The sequence below is a fragment of the Chiroxiphia lanceolata genome, chromosome 10 (assembly GCF_009829145.1).
Source record: "Chiroxiphia lanceolata isolate bChiLan1 chromosome 10, bChiLan1.pri, whole genome shotgun sequence".
NCBI lineage: Eukaryota > Metazoa > Chordata > Aves > Passeriformes > Pipridae > Chiroxiphia > Chiroxiphia lanceolata.
In genome coordinates this window covers 6446171-6462806 of record NC_045646.1, presented here as the reverse complement: position 1 = coordinate 6462806, position 16636 = coordinate 6446171, and the positions used below count along the sequence as shown (strand labels likewise).

The 16636-nt window shown below is 38.8% G+C and overlaps 1 long non-coding RNA gene across 1 annotated transcript in view; it reads left to right on the top strand.

Moving 5' to 3' along the window:
* The window catches only part of LOC116791831, a 27882-nt gene extending 11246 nt beyond the window's left edge, over positions 1 to 16636 (top strand). Inside the window, exons 4-5 of the long non-coding RNA XR_004358879.1 lie at positions 11229 to 11322; positions 16571 to 16636. This is a non-coding gene — a long non-coding RNA (uncharacterized LOC116791831). The remainder of the gene's footprint in view (positions 1 to 11228; positions 11323 to 16570) is intronic.

Here is a 16636-nt window from a genome sequence, read left to right as displayed (position 1 = left end):
GAAAATGAAAAACACTACAAATTGAAAGGTGTATAGAAAAGTTGAGACATAAACAAGCTGTAGGCTGAGGGAAGAGGGGTGGTTAAATATCTTCAGGAAAAATTTCAAAGGGCAGTGAGAATGGAAGGACCTGTTTGCACAATAAGCTGCTGTTTAGAGCCTTGGGTATGCAATTTCTTCCAGCATTAGAAGTCTATTTTAAATAACAGTTTACATTACTATGGCAACCATGTATCCTGGCCATTTTCTTTCTCCAAAACAAAAGGGCATAAAATCCCAGAACATTTTTCTGCATCTCACTTAGCCCTATAACTCCTCTGTGAATTAGTTCATGATGGTTACAATTAAGAGTTTGTCTCATTGGCCCTTACCACTTGTCTATTCTACTTTTGTTTCTTTTCACCTGAAATATGTCCCTCAGAGGCAGGATCTCATTAATCACTGTCTTTCCCAGTAGTATAACTCTACTGATTTTCAGAGATTACCTGTAACATGTAAGGAACACATTGACGAATAAGCCCTTGAAATTCCGTGTTTAATCTCTGTGGTAAAATAGTATTTCTATTAATATTGCAATTTCTTCACTTTAGATAATTGCACCTTTCTTGATTGTCAGATATTCAGTGAAATAAGTGGGAAGAGAAGAATGACTGTAACTGAATAATTTGTGAAATGACATCCCCTTTCTCCTCCTCCTCCCCACTTACACCATCTTTATGACACAACATAGAGAAAAGAATGCTGTCCTGTCCAGGAGAGATGAGCAAGTTGATTGGCATAAGGTTGACATTCACAACTCCAGTATCTGAATGCTGAGCACTAGCCAGAACAAGTCTCAATCCCTACACAGGATATTTTTTCAAGTATTTTCAAAATAAATAAAAAAATAGTGAATTAGTCCTTTAAACTTGTATTAACAAGCAGTAGTTTTGGAACGAGGCTGTTTTCTTTTGCTCAGGATCATGTTTCCTCTGGCCATACCATGCCCACAGTAGTGATTGGTGCAGCTGAAACAGTTTTTTTATTTTTTTGTTGATATTATAATTTAAGAACAGTGTTACATCTCCATAATTTTAAAAGATGGACCCCTGTCTAAAAATTATGTATTTACACAGCTACTGAATCTTTTATATCCAATTTCTGTGAAAACAATGTCTCCCTGACTGCTTGCCAGTCAGCTCCTATTGTGAGCAATTAGAAAAGGGCAGTGCAAGCAAGTAAAGCACTCTGGGTTTTTGAGATCTAATCTTTGTAAGAAAAGGAATTCGAGCTGTGGGCATTAATGCACTGTGGTACAGCAGTGCATAAAGCAGTACCTTTTTAAAATTTTGTTCTTGTCCTGACTAATTGGTTCAATGTTAAGTGAGGTAACAGTTTAAAGAACTAACTCATTATATGGAATTACTCTGTCTGCTACGATACTTAAAGTCATCTTGCAGCACTCTGGAGCTCAATGCATAAAATATTACCTTGGTAAGTAACTCTCCCGCTGGATAGAGCCTTTTATTTCAGAAGTTAACCTACAGATATGAGAACTCTGTCCTTGCACATAGTGTCTGATCCAGTGCCAGTGCCTAAGGATGTTCTTGGAAAGATTCCCATCTTTAAACACTGGATTGGGGTCCACGGTGCAATAGCTTAAGTGCTGAGGCTCTGACTTGCAGCAATAAAATATGACATTACTGTTTTAAAGTAGGAAAAAGGATAAAAGAACGTAAGTTGACAATGAAATACTGATAAGAAAAAGCAAGAGCTGTGTGAAGGCAGAAAAGGGGAATTTATAGAGAAAAACTTAGAAATCATGAAAATTAAAATAATAGGTGCTTTTCCGAGTTTGTTCTCATCAGTTATAATACACATACAAGAGAAGAATGAAGTGTTTTTCTCCACTCAGACAGCTAAATATTATACCAGTTCCAAAGATGTGAAAAATAGGAGACAGAAATACACAGTGAAGTCAAGGTGATTATTGCAGAATAACCAAGGTACAAATATTGAGATGCCCTGCACTGGCTCCCTGGGCTGGCATAATTAGATGGCTGAAAGACAGAATATTTTTGCCCAGAATTACAGAATTTGTTGAGAACTGGCAAAACACCACTTGAAGTCACACTCAGCAGGGAAGGAGATAATCCTTGCAGGGAGCTGTAGTAGGTTTTCTAAGGTTTTTGTCCTCATATTCATCAGCCTGAAGACAATAGAATCACCTTTAACTTAGACCAGGAGTGCAGTAAGCACAACTTGGAGCAGAGGTTTAAGTGATAAGCTCAAGATCACGTGTATCACTTTGTTAATCCATTAGGTAAAAAGACTTTTTGCTCGTCTATTTGCACAATGTTTTGTGCTGTGAGCTTTTGATCTACGTATCCTTGTCTCTCTGTAATTGCATTACAACTGTGTGTTATTAAAGCTGACATCAGAATTTATGAGTTCCTGGTGCCCAGTCACATACTTTGAAAAATAAAACATGCATAAGAAAATTAACCAAACCAGTAACCTCTCTGGAGATGCAAGAATTTTGTATTTTGCGTTGTATTGTGGCAATGCTGGAAGCCAACAAAGGGACTGGTTTTTCTCCTAGAGCTACAGTGAATTTGATGGCATTGCACAGACTTGGACATATATTAAACAGAGCCATGTTTACTTGTGCTGCATAAGAATCACAGGGGAAAGCAAAATCAATGTTTTCCAAATGTAATAGAAAGAAGCCGTGAGGAAAAGAAATGGTATTTTCAAGCTTCTTTGAAAGGTAACACAAACAGTGCACAGAGTAAAAAAAACCTTTGAAGAAAAACCACTTTCCAATGTCTTCTTCACTCTGTATTTAACTTGCTTTGGAGGGTTAAGGCATGGTAGGTTCTAAGCATTTTTTTAAAAGGGGGAGTCTGTCTGTGAATAAGTAGACATTGAAATTGGTGTTTTGAATTGGAAGCTGCACAGTGCGTCTGTACATCTTGACAGAAAGAGAAGGCACTCAGATTTTAGAGGGGCACTGAGATGACACTGAGAGTGCATGATGCAGTGGTGTAATGAAAGAGAGATCAATGTTAAAATGAATGTAACACCACTGAGGAGTACACACAGATCAATACTCTTGTAAGCCATAGAGTATAATCCTGCTATATAGGTCTTGTTAGATAGTGCACTCAATTCTATGAAGACACATTTTTCTGTGTTTCTGACTTATCTGTCCTAAAAAAAGGTCTTTCTTTTGGAATGTAAAGGCTTGAATCTTTGTCTTCCCACCCATGCATGCTAAGGAAAATACACAGTGCTAATAATAAAATCTCTCTCCCCAAAAATGTGACATAGGAGGATAAGATAGACAGTCAACAATGCTCTGCATTTCATTAAGTCTTTGAAATATTGTTTTATTCCTGTCCCTTCTTATTGCCTCCTCCTTTTCTTTAAGGAATATATTTTAAGCACAAATACTGAAAATTCAGTCTCAAGAGAAAGTGGGAGGTCAGTCTTGCAGCTCTCACTTATATTGTGCAAAGAACTTGCCTACAGTTTTTTTCCACCTCCTGATTTTTAGAGCTTAAAACCATTAAAAAAAGATCAGAGGGTTTCTCTCCTTTTTTGATGCATGGATAACCTAGGAAATAGAACATGGTTACTACTGTAGGCTGAGGTGCTCTCTCCCTGTCATATATATACCTGTGTATGTATGTGTGTACGTATACTCCCTAAAGATTTCAGGCTATTCGCATTTCTTCACATACCACTGCAAAATTACTGCCTCTGAGAATCTCTGTGTTTTCCCTTTTATAGCTGGATGATTTGGTAGGAACTGGTGACAGTGAGTCTGTGGTTAATGGTTCCAGCATGCCAAGTCAACCTGTTCCCCACAAGGAAATAGCCAATGTAAATATAAGAGTATAGTCAAAGTTTATTTCCACCTTGACAGGAAATTTAGCACTGGAAGAAGTGGAAATGATAGCTACTTGAGTCTGCCTCGAGTTGATCCCCTCATACTGGTTCCAGCATGTGGATCTGCGAGACAATTATTCATCAGTGCAGGTGCTGTCACTGGCAGGGACCAGCAAGTGCACGAGCCATGAGCTTGAAGCAGCAGCAATTAACTGTAACCTTTGCTACTGTTGTCCTTCATGCTTTTGGTGCTCAGTGTCACTGAAGCCACATGTTCTGTGTCTTAAGTTTGCCAACCCATCATAGCCCTGCCCAGGATATTACTGCCTGATTTGATGCTGTAAAACAATTTTTCTTAGAAAGCAGTGAATGAATTTATGGACTTTCCAAAAGGAATGGCATCTTGCTCTGAGCCTTGGAAGCCCACGTGCCTGTTGCATTGAAGCTACATAACCCAGTGCATGTGACTATTGCTTCTTTAACTGAGCTTACCTTTCACAGCCTGAAATGGTTTAGTAATTCCTTCCAGTTACTGTCAGCCCATTGATATGAGTAGTGTCTCTGTACTTGCTACAGGTCAAAGACTCAGGGAAGTTCCAACTCTACCATATGTTCAGAGCAACCTTGGATGCAAAAATACTTATATAGGGTCAATCTGACCCTGCACTCTGACTTTCATCTTTGGATCCTGCAAAGTCATGAGAGGCAACAGAAGCACATTCTGCCCTGTGTCTTATAGAAATTTGGTATCTAATCATGGAGAGGGCAATGGGAATTGCATTTCTTTCTCATTTTTGTTCTAACTTGTTTTAAGGCCAGATTTCCTTGAGAAGGCACAAACTCTTCTCAACCCCTTAGAATGAGGAGGTCCTTGATTTCATTTCATTTGCAGACCTGACTGCCACTCTCCATACAAAGGGAATTGTATCTCAGCTTCTAGTTTTCATCTGTCTTCTCCTTTTCCCTAATGCAGGCATTTATTTTTTTTCCTTGTACATTCCAAAGAAAGCTGCTAATTGTACTAGTTCTACCCCTCTATTGTTAGAGGTCGGATGTTTTTACCCATTCCCTCAATGAGATGACTTTGATTTGAATTTCTTTGCAATTAAAAGTATGCATATTTTTAAAGAGTGGAGAAGCTAAAACAAATAAAAATGAATTAATAAATACATAATTACAGTGTTGCTTCAGGGAAAAGTTTCTAGGTATAATCTAATAACAATGACTGGAGATACTATTAGTATTGTGTGTTGATTCCAGATCCCTTGGGATAGTCTAATAATTAAGCTTGTGTTTTCCAGTCCCTTTTGGCTCTAATAGCTATTATGATCATTAAGTGTAACCTTCCATAGACTCTGGTTTCTAAATGCCTTTGTGAGTCCAAGCCCAAGTCTGTGTCCCCTCATGAGGGAACAAGGTTGATGAGAAATAAAAGTCCCTCAAGACACTGTTCTCACTTTAATTCCAGAGCTCTCATTTCCTTCCAACTCTCCACAACCAGCAACTTTTCACAGCTCTTTCAGAACTTCAGCTAGTCTTTACTCCTTCTGACACTATGGCATCTCTAAAATGTTGTTACCCACATTTATCTTACTCTTTTCCAGTGTTTGAGACTGACCCTGTCCACCACAGTCCTGGCTGTGTGGCTGCTGAGCTGGAAGATTCAAACTGAATTGTCACCACTGCGAAGGCTGCTCTTAAATAGATGCTCTTCATGATGCAGCTCTAGCTTCAGAAAGCTCAGTGTTATCAGAAAACCTTCAGCTCTAGTTTTTTCCAGAATATTACAAACATTTCATTTGCTTCCATGGGAAAAGGCAAACCCTTCTTGCAGGGGTTGTTCCCTGTCACATTATTTGGCAATGCTGGCAGCAGACATGCAGCTGCAAGTGAGGAAACTCTCTCTCCTTGATGCAGGAAGAAGCACTGCAAAAGCAATACACAAACAGAGCCAGGCATAGGCTTTTGACTGATCTGTCACTCCTTGCTGAACTTGCCTGAAATTTATTGCTAGTTAGACAGCATTTCCCTCTGTTTACTGATTTGATTGAAAGGATGATTTATCAAGGCTCAGCATCCCATTGAATGCTGCTCTCTGCTCTGAGGGGTAATGAGTTGTAGACACATCTCATTCTCCTTCCCCACATGGCTGTGAGGGTTCAGAGAAGGTCAGTGTTTGCTGGCTTTGGTGTGACACACAGACAGTTCTGCTGGGAGCAGGCTGTTCCTGCTGGCTTCGGGATCAGCCTGCTCCTTCCCCCTTCATGAAGGAGAGGACAGACCATGTTTGTCAGGAGGTTTCATGTAGCTGTACAAAGCAAAAAAGGGAGCATCTGCGAGAGAGGGAATGGGAAATGACAGTGGGAAAGACAATGAAAGTGATAAGAAAATAAAAGGATTAGAAATACCAGAATGTGAAATGACAGCTTGGTATTGTCACTTCTGTTATCCCTACTGCCGGCTCCTTGTATGGTTTGGCACTGTTTGATGTTGTCTTGGCTAAGTACTGTGGCACAGTCCCATCACAGCACAGTGGGAACTAATGCCTTCTCTTGGAGGGTGTATTTGTTTTGGTTATGGTGAGTTTTCCTTAAGCAGCCCCAGCATTTGTTTCAATCACAACAAAACCCATCTACTCACCTTAATTTACAGAGTCATAACTAGCAGTATTTCTTTTCAGCATAAAGAGTGCATTGGAACAAATGCCGCTATTTATCAACTGTAATGCAGTTCTTTATAAAGGTCTTGTGTGAGCAAAGAATAAAAATGCAATGATAGTCTCACAATAAATACTCTAAATCCTTTATTGCCTATTTATGGTGTAATCTCTCCACAGTTGTACAATATATGACTGTTTAGAAAAAGCTCTAGAATACAGTTATATGGTTTATTTACCAGGAGATGGCAATGGTGATCTACTGCAGTATTAACTTATATACAAGGCCCACATAATTCTTCCATAACATCACAAACTTCAGTATGAATGAAACCAAAGTATTCCAATACTGGTTTTGCCTTCCTTATTTCTAACTTGTTTCGGTTACTGCTATTCATTGTAAAGAAAGTATTTTTTTCCTCTCATTTTTTGATTGAAATTGCTGTCACCACATTTTTTAAAGATGTCTAAATACAAATCATATTGGTATTCCAGAAAACAGAATACTATTTAAAAACAGAGCAACCAATACCATTGAATAAGGTATGCCATGTGTCAGGGAAAAAAAAAAGATTGATGAAGGCAAAAGCTTAAAAGATGCATTTAATTTTACAGTATCAAAATTGAACTTGAGTAGTTAATGAAAAATAAATTATAGGTTATGCTATTAAAAAACATGTTATAATTTTCTAGTAAGCTCCTTGAAGTATGGTCTTAAAATATGTAGATGCCAATCATTTTACAGAACTTGAAATTGACTGTGGTCTGCAATGCTGTCTGAGTTTTTATGTTACTTTAACCTCCAATAAGGCAGACACTGTTCTTACATGAATTAGTGTGACATTGATTTCACATGTAGAAGATCACTGCCATAAACACTGTAAGTAAAAGTTTGGCTTCTTATGGGATTGCTTTGTGTTACTTGATATCTTTCTCCACGTGTTTGCCCATTTTTTACTCTTCTACCCAGAACTTGCACAAACTGACCAGGTGGTTTGTACGTGTTTATTAGATATTTGGCAGTTTTCAAACTGAAGCAGTAACTGGTGAGACTTACTTCTCTACCCTCCCCAGATACATCCCTGCCTGTATGGAGTGTTCCAGAGACACTGCTGGCTTGCTAAACATGCTCTGAAGCAGATCTAGACCCACGTACAGTAGTGAGCATCTTTTACCAGGGAAATGCTCCCATGGCTTTTCCTCTGGTATTCTGAGATACACAGTCCATGTCTCACAATAGTCACTGTGTGGTTCTCAGTTGAGAGGGTTATCTACCCTCAAGTTAAATAAATGCTTTTACTGCATCTGCTCTTTACAACGTCAAATGCCAGCATTATTGTCTTTCCACTGCTACTATTTTAGTGTTACTAAAATAGCAAGCGAGGATCTTAGTGAGGCTGTGAGAGGAGCATGGAATAAGTCATAACCACAGATGATAACAAGAGAAAAGCATTGTTTTACTTGTGTGAAGGTCTCAATTTTCTATTCTTTCAATTGTACTTAGTTTTCTAAAGTTCTTCTTCACCGTAGTGTCTACCTTCCTTACCACTACAACATCTTTCCTTCCTCTGCTCTGCATTAAGTGGTAGTCAATCAAACCTCACCTCTACAAGGAAGAAAAAGCAAATTCAAAGCATACAGAGAGTATCTCACTTAATTCTTCTCTCTCCACACCTTCATATCAGACAGCTTCTGTGTTGGGATCTGCCTGCTCAGCACTCATGATACACTTTCTAGGGGAAGAGCTGGCTCCACCTCATCAGTAACAGGAGACACCCATGTAGACAGCAATCACACATTTCACATCTGCAATATCTTTCCACTCATGGACCCTACAGGGTACAACAGGAAGACAGAGGTAAGAAAGACCTTTGAGACCTTTGTCAGCCTTTTTTCCAATAGGGAAATCGATCCCTGGAGCAAAATGAACTGACCAAGTGTAAGCAGCAGAAGAAATACTGAGTAGGGTTTAGAGTCTGTTGGCTGCTGGCACCTTGCTGTATCAGGCAAACAAACTATCTTTCTTTCCCTCTCACATTTTCTTACCTCTTTACATTTCTGTACAAAACAGCACAAAGTTAATCAATACACCCGGTGCTGCTGCCTCCCCTGAGCACCAGGGCAGCCACATGTTCCACCTTATGGCGAGGTTCTCCAGCAGCTCCGTCGTCTAACAAGGCTGTGAATCAGTCTGGTGGCACTCATGTCTCTTCAAAGGACAATTTTTCAGAAAGGGCAAAATGATGTTCAGACTGACAATTGCTCACACAAAATATCTTGTCTTCTCTGCTGGATCTCTTGCTGTGAGTACCGTGTTCATGTCAGCAGTGTGGAGGGAGGAATTCTGAGTTTCCCTTTTTCTATCAGTTATTTAGCACCCACTCCCATCTCCCTTGTCTTCCCACCTTAGGTTACACTTACACTCCAGTACAGAGTAGAGATAGGAATGTCAGCTTGAAATTAATTAGCTCAGCCATCCCTTTACTTTGTTAAAATCTGTCCTGTAAACAAACTAGACTGCAGGCTCTTGAGAGTGGGACTGTTTACAGCCTTGTTTTACATTGTTTAGTACAACAGGGCCAAAGCAGAGAGGCTTGGGGTGCCACTGTAGTACAAATAATTTTCACAGTAACCCAGAGGGAGAAGTAAGGCCAGCCTCAAAGGTGAGCGGTTCAAGTCAAGAGAAGTTTAAATTTCTGAATTTTAAAGTTGTAAAAAAGATTCAAAGGGAAGTAAGGGCATACTCAGCCCACTCTTTGATAGTACAATACATAAACCCCAGATTTTGTAGGAGTATAATAAAAGATTGTATAGGAGTATAATAAAACCCAGACACAAGTCTGAAAAATTCATTAGTTTCTGCCACAACTAAAATAAGCACTGTCTAGGAAAACTACTTTGCAATGGTAATGAAAAGCGAGTGGAAAAGCAAGTGTTGGCACCAGTGCTGCAATGTGAAATAATTTCTGTATACTCAGATCTGTCATTGTGAACAATGTTGTTGATTATAAACCACATCAAATTCCCAGTCCCCCAAGACATGTATTTTATTTTGCAGTTTTTCTAGTAATTATGAAATCAACAGAATACTATCAAGTTTTACCACAATTAAGTTAAATATATACTTAAATGATATAACATACTTGGTAATTGCAATATCTCTCTAACTTCTTTCCGAGGAACAGTCAGCAATGTTTCTCAAGCGTTTTCAGGGGTGGCTTCTAATGATAATGATGATGCTCAGCTCTCTCATAATTTTATAGTTTCAAAGCTACTTGAATCCAATTTAGAATCAAGATTTGACCCACAGAACTTCATTTCTTGTGAGTTGATAAGACAAGTCTCCTAGATCTGAATGGATTTTACGGCCTCTTCAGTGTATGTGGGTTTGATGGAAGAGCCGATGACACAGACTTACAGCAGTGTGAGCAGTTGTCTGAGAACAGGTCTATATCCAGTCACTTGTGAGATACTGTTCACCTGCAGAGCTATCACCGTGCCGTCCTGCTGAAGACCTTTGGGCTCAAGGCAATGAAAACACTTGTCTTAGGTCTCCATTAAAAGAACAGGCATGTGGTGCAGTGCTTCCAGCAATTGTCACTTGCTCAGGGTAGGAGGCCTGCCAGGGTGTTGTGGTGGTGATGGGCCTGTGAGGCAGGAGGATTGTGGTGGTATTTTTCTAAAAAACTGGATATCTCTCTACTTTGGCAGTTTTGTCTTTCTGCAGCTGATTGTCACTGCCATTCTGACCATCAGAACTGAGCATATACTCCAAATTTATGTTTACAGATACTGACATTCAGTTTGTAAGAAAAGACAAGGCAAGCTCATTTGTACTTGTACGATTATCTTAATATGTATTTATACATATGTTCTCAGAAAAATAAAATCTCAATGGACTAGATTATCTCGGAGGTCTTTTCCAAGCTTAGTAATTCTTTAATGATTCTTATTACCTGGTTTTGAACATCCTGTTTCCATCTGACCTTGCTCTTCATATGATACCATTTGCCTGAGAGGTAGTTTTCTGTCTAATTGAATAATAACTTTTTAATAATTTGGTTCAATAACTGACTTTTTTTTTTCAGGTCACTGAAAACAAAGGCCAGACAGATCACAGATCACATCTATTTCAAATACTGTTTGCCTAACTATAGTTAGAAATTGTGATTGCATAAAGAAACTATTATGACTGTATAATAAATAGTGATTCTTTACTGAAATTGACAAGTAAATGAGTTTATATAAGAGAATGTAGAGTTTTTAAAGTTTCTAGTTTTATGAATGTAATGAGCCACATTTTATTTAACGTTAAGTAATATACAAGTTGATGTATTTTGGAATAACATGTTCAAATTCAATCTAGAATATGAAATCTTCACTAGAATTTTAAAAGCAGCTCTCACAGGCCCAAAATGATTGGAAAAAAAACCTACGGAAAAGATGTGTTTCCTCTAAATCTTTTGGACAGTAAAAGGAAGCAAAAGCATTCAATCTTTCCCTCTTTCTTTTCCAATTCAACCTGAAAACACAACATCCTCCTATCTGTCTCCCAGGTTGTGGATACAGAGAGTATATTTACCTCTTGCCTTTTCCCTGCTAAAATCAGCCAGTGCTGTTATGTGGTGGGTGTAATCATCTCGGTATATGGTATGGTGAATGTAGCACTAAGAAACCTTTTGTTTTTTCTTTTCTTTAGAAAACAGTGAGATCTCTGTTCTCAAGATTTTCTTTATAAAACTGTTGATTGGATGACTACGTTAAAGAAACAAGAAGAATGAAGACGAGAAAAGGTAATTACAAGAAAAAGTGAATTGCCAGCCATATGCAGTCCATCATAGTGAATGTGTGTTTTTCATTACCTACATGGGATAAAGATTTCTCAGCTCAACTGCATGAAAGGGATTGTTTTATGTCTGTTGAAAGATATCTATTTCCATTGGACTCTCTGATTAGCCTGTTATGTTCCCTGGGTGGCTAATTCCTGATGCTTTTCTATATCTAGAGCTCATCAGTCATACCCTGTGCCTGTCCCAGCGCCTCTCCCTTGATCAAGGATAGACAGCCCATTTTTTGCCAATTACTGGCATGCGCAATCAGAGCTGAGGCTCAGGTTTTTTGTGTCTTCGCCACTACAAAACTTCAGGGCAAGCACAGCCTAAGTTTTAAACCAGCTCAAGCAACACTGAGTTCAACATAAGTTAATCTCCTTGTTTTTTTCAGCTTTCTGGATGAATTTTGCAGCTTGAACTTGTGTTCTCCATGCTTCTGAAGACAGACTGCTGCCATTGCCCAGTGTGTCTGTTCCTACATAGTGTTTGGCTACATCTCTATTGCACTACAGGCACATGTTGCTGTACAGGGACAGGCTAAGAAATTGCACACTGAGAGTAAAAATACCCATCATTGTGACTAACAACCTTTCTGAAGGCTTAATGATCAAATTTGGTGACTGCCTTACACAGACCTATCTAAAACTATTTTTGTGCTGTACTTTCAAAAAATCCCCACCAAGGTCCAGTTCTTTTTCCTGTCTATTCATGTCGCTTTTCATTGTCATGAAATGAGAGCAGAATTCCAGGCCCTATTTCACACACCTTAACAGACTTGACATGTTGCATCTGTAGTAGAAGTAATTTAATTAGTCAGAGCCTAGGACTTTGAAATCTTTCTCCGTTGAACATAACTAAAGATTAACTAATTCTGCTAGTGCAACAAAATGTGTATAGACTACTGTAAACCCTGATTTCTTTGCCAGGATGTGTGCAGACGGAAGACTGTGCTTTGCTTTGTATGGACAACCCAAGCAATGTGAGCTGGGACTGCCCTAGGCAAACCACATGAGTTTGTACTGTGCTGTTCCTCACAGAAATGTTTCTCTCATGAACCAAATTGTCTTTACTCTCTTATCCAGTTATTTTACTATAGAAATTACTCTGAGTAAGTAGGAAGTAAAAAAGTGAGCCTTTTCCTTCACTATCCTGCACAATATACAGGTACCAATATATCTGCAAAGTTAAATGATATCATCAGGGTAAATAGAAAATGTTTTACATTTTACAGGCACCGAGACAAGTGGCTGAGAATTTCTGGTTAATTTATTTTCTTCTTCCTTGGAAACAGTAAGCTAGCTAGAGAGTCCTCAGAAATACTGAAACGCTCAATCAGAGGTGGTTTCTGCCTGTTACCTTCTGTATTAAGATATTGATTTGGGCTACAAGAGCCTCCACACCATTTTCTGCTCTGCCTTCCTCAGAGCAGGATCTTTCAATCCAAAGAGTCACTCTTTGGTCAAAGCAGAGAATAGGCTTGTCATAGCCAACCCAATAGTCTTGATTGCTCCACATATATAGTTCCTATCTTCCTCACAAAAGCGTTTTAGAAACAACAAAATAAGAGAAAATTTTGAGGAGAGAGAATCTCAATGGGAGCAGTCCAGTTACTTCAGTTTTACTGACAGCTTAAAAAAGTGCAGCTGTCAACGTGTGGGATAAGTCAGTGAAAAGTCAACCCATATGTGCTGTTGAGTCAACTGGGAGAAGTCAAGTGTAGGTCTTGAAAAACAAAAAGCACAAGATGGGTCCAATACATTTGCATTTAACGTGGCCATGTAACTGTAAAACAAAGGGAATTCCTAAAGGAAACATTTTTTGTCATGTAAACGCTGAGCCGCTGTGAACAAATCTGGCAAGGCTGCAAGGCTGAGGATCCGGCTCCCCAGGCTGAACATTGGAATACCATGAATAATGTGAGGAAGCAGCAATGGGGCTGTCAGATACCCTATTACTGCAAATATCCATGAATTTCACTAGGTTGTAGAAACTGTCAATGGATATTTTAATCCGTAAGCACAGAAGACACAACTATTTTACCATATAATCATCGAAGCTAATCTTTGACAAGGTTATTACTTACACCTCTTCCCTTGTAATCCCCCTCATGCACATACAGAATAAGGCTCTGAAGCCTAATCTTTCCAATGCTGAAAATGAGACTTGTATGCAAACTGATGAAAGTTCTTTGTTTGATTTATCTGTAAACCAAAATAGTCTGGTAGTTTGCCTTGAAGTTAAAAGACAAAAACATATTCTGTCAAATCCTGTGTATTCCTTTTTATGTATTTTGTCATTTCCCCTCTATTAACTCTGTCCTAAGGTTGAAAAGAAGAGTGCACTCTAGCTTCCATTTACATACTGTACTTTAGCTTTGACTTTTTTGGTTGCAGCCTGTTAAATTTATTGACTGTAAGCCCCTTGAGCTATTGAAGAGTATGCAGCTTACATTGTATATCTTTTGAAAGATGTTACTGGTAGCCTGTTTTAATGTGTTTGCTCTCTCCAGATACAATTTGTCTTACATATTCATTGGTTTTTAGTGCCAGGACCAGTTTCTTCGTTGTAGCTATTGTTTGGAAGACTCACAGAGATATTAAGGCTTAGTAATTTTTCAGTGCTGCTTAAGGGATCTGAGTGTCAAATGAAATAATAAGTGGGAAAACCCCTAAGCAGCTGGCTTTGGAGAGCTCAATAAAAAAAAAAGAAAATAATTTGAGATGGCGTGAAAGACACTTTGGGACATCTAGGATATTTTATATGTACAAATAGAGCTGGCCAAACAGTAGTATTTTCCATTCATTGACAGTATATTTCATTTTAATTTGAAGATTTCATACAGCCTGAAAGTCAGGGAAAATTTCATTTGTGAAATGCTAGCACATGGAGCTCGGAACACGGATTATGTTCCCCTGCATACTGCAGCTGCTTTTTCTAGTGGTGGAGCTGACCAGAATACTGATTTTATTAGACCAGGGTTCTGGGTAGAACTTTTCTCTTTTTTTCTCTTTTCAGATTAAAGTCAGGGCTTTCCTGTGTTCAGTTTCACAGGAGAGAGTCCAAAAGCCTCAAGAGAGATGGTTGGTTATGGATCCCAAGGCTCCCAGACCTCTCCCATAAGGCTGGTACAGAGTGTGGGAACGTGACATTGTGTATTCACTGGCTCTCACTAACAGGAATCCCAATCCTTCCCCAGTCCTCATGTAGAGGTGCACTTTAGAATATCTTTTGTTCCTCAGTACAGGTGTTTGCATGTTGACCATTCATGCTAACTTGGAATCTAACCAGATGGGACACCCTCAGCAGCATAGATTTAACAGTACAAAGTACAGACAGCTGTGGATTGGGATTTTCAGATTTATGCTACCCTACCCTGCCTAGTCAACTTAAAAATTAGCTGGAATATACTTCCATCTGTAGCCAACATGCCAAAATCTGTTGTGCATCCGTGACTGGATCTTTCATTCAGATTGTCTGCATCCTGTTCCAGGTGCAATGACTTGATATTCAATCCTGAGGCAGAAATCTGCTGTGGCATATTTTTATTTCTAGAAAATCCATTCCAAAAGTCAAACTCCTTTCTCTCTGGGAAAGCCATGAGAGCAGCCCTGAAACTCCAGGCATTGATCTGTGCCCTCAGCGAGGTACAGGTGAGGTCTGTGCACTGCAGCCCACCCTCTGTGCTCTTACCAGCTTGGTACCTGGCTTCCCGATATTCTACCCGTGTTTGTACCTTCAAAATCTATTTTTGTGAGGAACATCTATGTTCCCAACAAGTACAGAAAAAGGAAGATATTTCAGTCAATGTTTCACATGGCAAACTCTAGTTGTATTTTGGCTTTTGGTGAAAAAACGGTGGGGAGGTCATGGCATCTCCAGCCCCACTTGCTGGTTTAGACCCTCTGTGGCCACATCAGCGTGTAGGTGATCTCTTCTTACAGGGGAAACCAGGATAGCCTAAAATATTTCCATGCCATTGTTTCATAGCACCTAAAAGATTTCACAGAGACGTTGCAATTCTTAATGAATAAATGTGGGTTAATTCACATTTACTCTATAGCGAGAATATTTTTTGTGGAAAAGGAGTATATTTTGGCTTATAGTGTATATGTCAAATAAATGCAATTGTCTATTTCTGAATCTTTATGATGCCCATCATCATAATTAGCTCAAGTGAAACTGTAATTAGCTTGCATATAGCTTCAATTTGCTGCGAAATAAATCACCAAATAAATCAATAAATTACAACCAAGCAAACAGTGCAGGCTTTTCCAAAAGAAAAAAAAAACAACACAAGCCAGCCATTATGCCTGGACATTTCCAAATGCAGCACTACTCCTTGCCTGCTTTCTCTGAGAGAGATGTGACAGTTTTCAGTACCAGACATTTTCATTCAAGCACGCAGGAATCGTGTAAAACCAAACAAATAATGACATGAAACGAAGCTTTGATTAGGAGCCTGTGAATAATGATCTTTTTCACATATTCAGTGTCTAGGATGTTTAACGTGTTTTACATGTAGAATACATCAAGCAAGTCCTGACAATGAGATTTTGGTATCAAGAGAAACACACTTTATTAGAGAGGGAGCGTGTCAGGGCTTGGTGCCAATCGGTTGCAAGTAGTTATGTTGCAAACACGTCCAACACCCACATTTGGAGAAGTGCAAGAGGGAACATGTTTCTTATTTTCCTCTTTCCTGCTCCGTTTTCCTACAAATTCATAAGAGGCAAGTGTTACCTACACAGATAAAAAAAAAAATGGTGACAGAAATTTTTCATGGGTTGAATAAATCACAGGTTTACATTGTTGAAAAATATTTTTGGGTTTGGATGCTTTTGTACAAATTATTGCTATGGAGACTGTATTAATTGACTGCATTTCTCATGTGGTTGTAGGTAATAGTCAGCGAACTCAAAAGGTGGAATAAACCACTTTGGTATATATTAAATTAGTTGGTATCTTTTTATTGCCAGAAATGTAACAGCGACCAAAAAGCATAACAAAAGTCTGAAACTTGGGGATATTTGGAATAAAGAGAACATCCACAGGTGAATTATTTAGCATGAGTTTGGGACTGGGGCTGTTATTCCCAATTTCAGAAAGGAATAAAAAAAGGTCCCTCATGTTTCACAGCATGAGCTACATATTTTTTGATGAGTATTGGAAAGGCATTTTAACTGTAGCCATCTAATTCCACATTTTTCAGGTGGATTTTGCACCTTGCTTTAGAAGTTCTAGTTCTGGCTAGCAGTGGAGAATGATTATTGGAAGA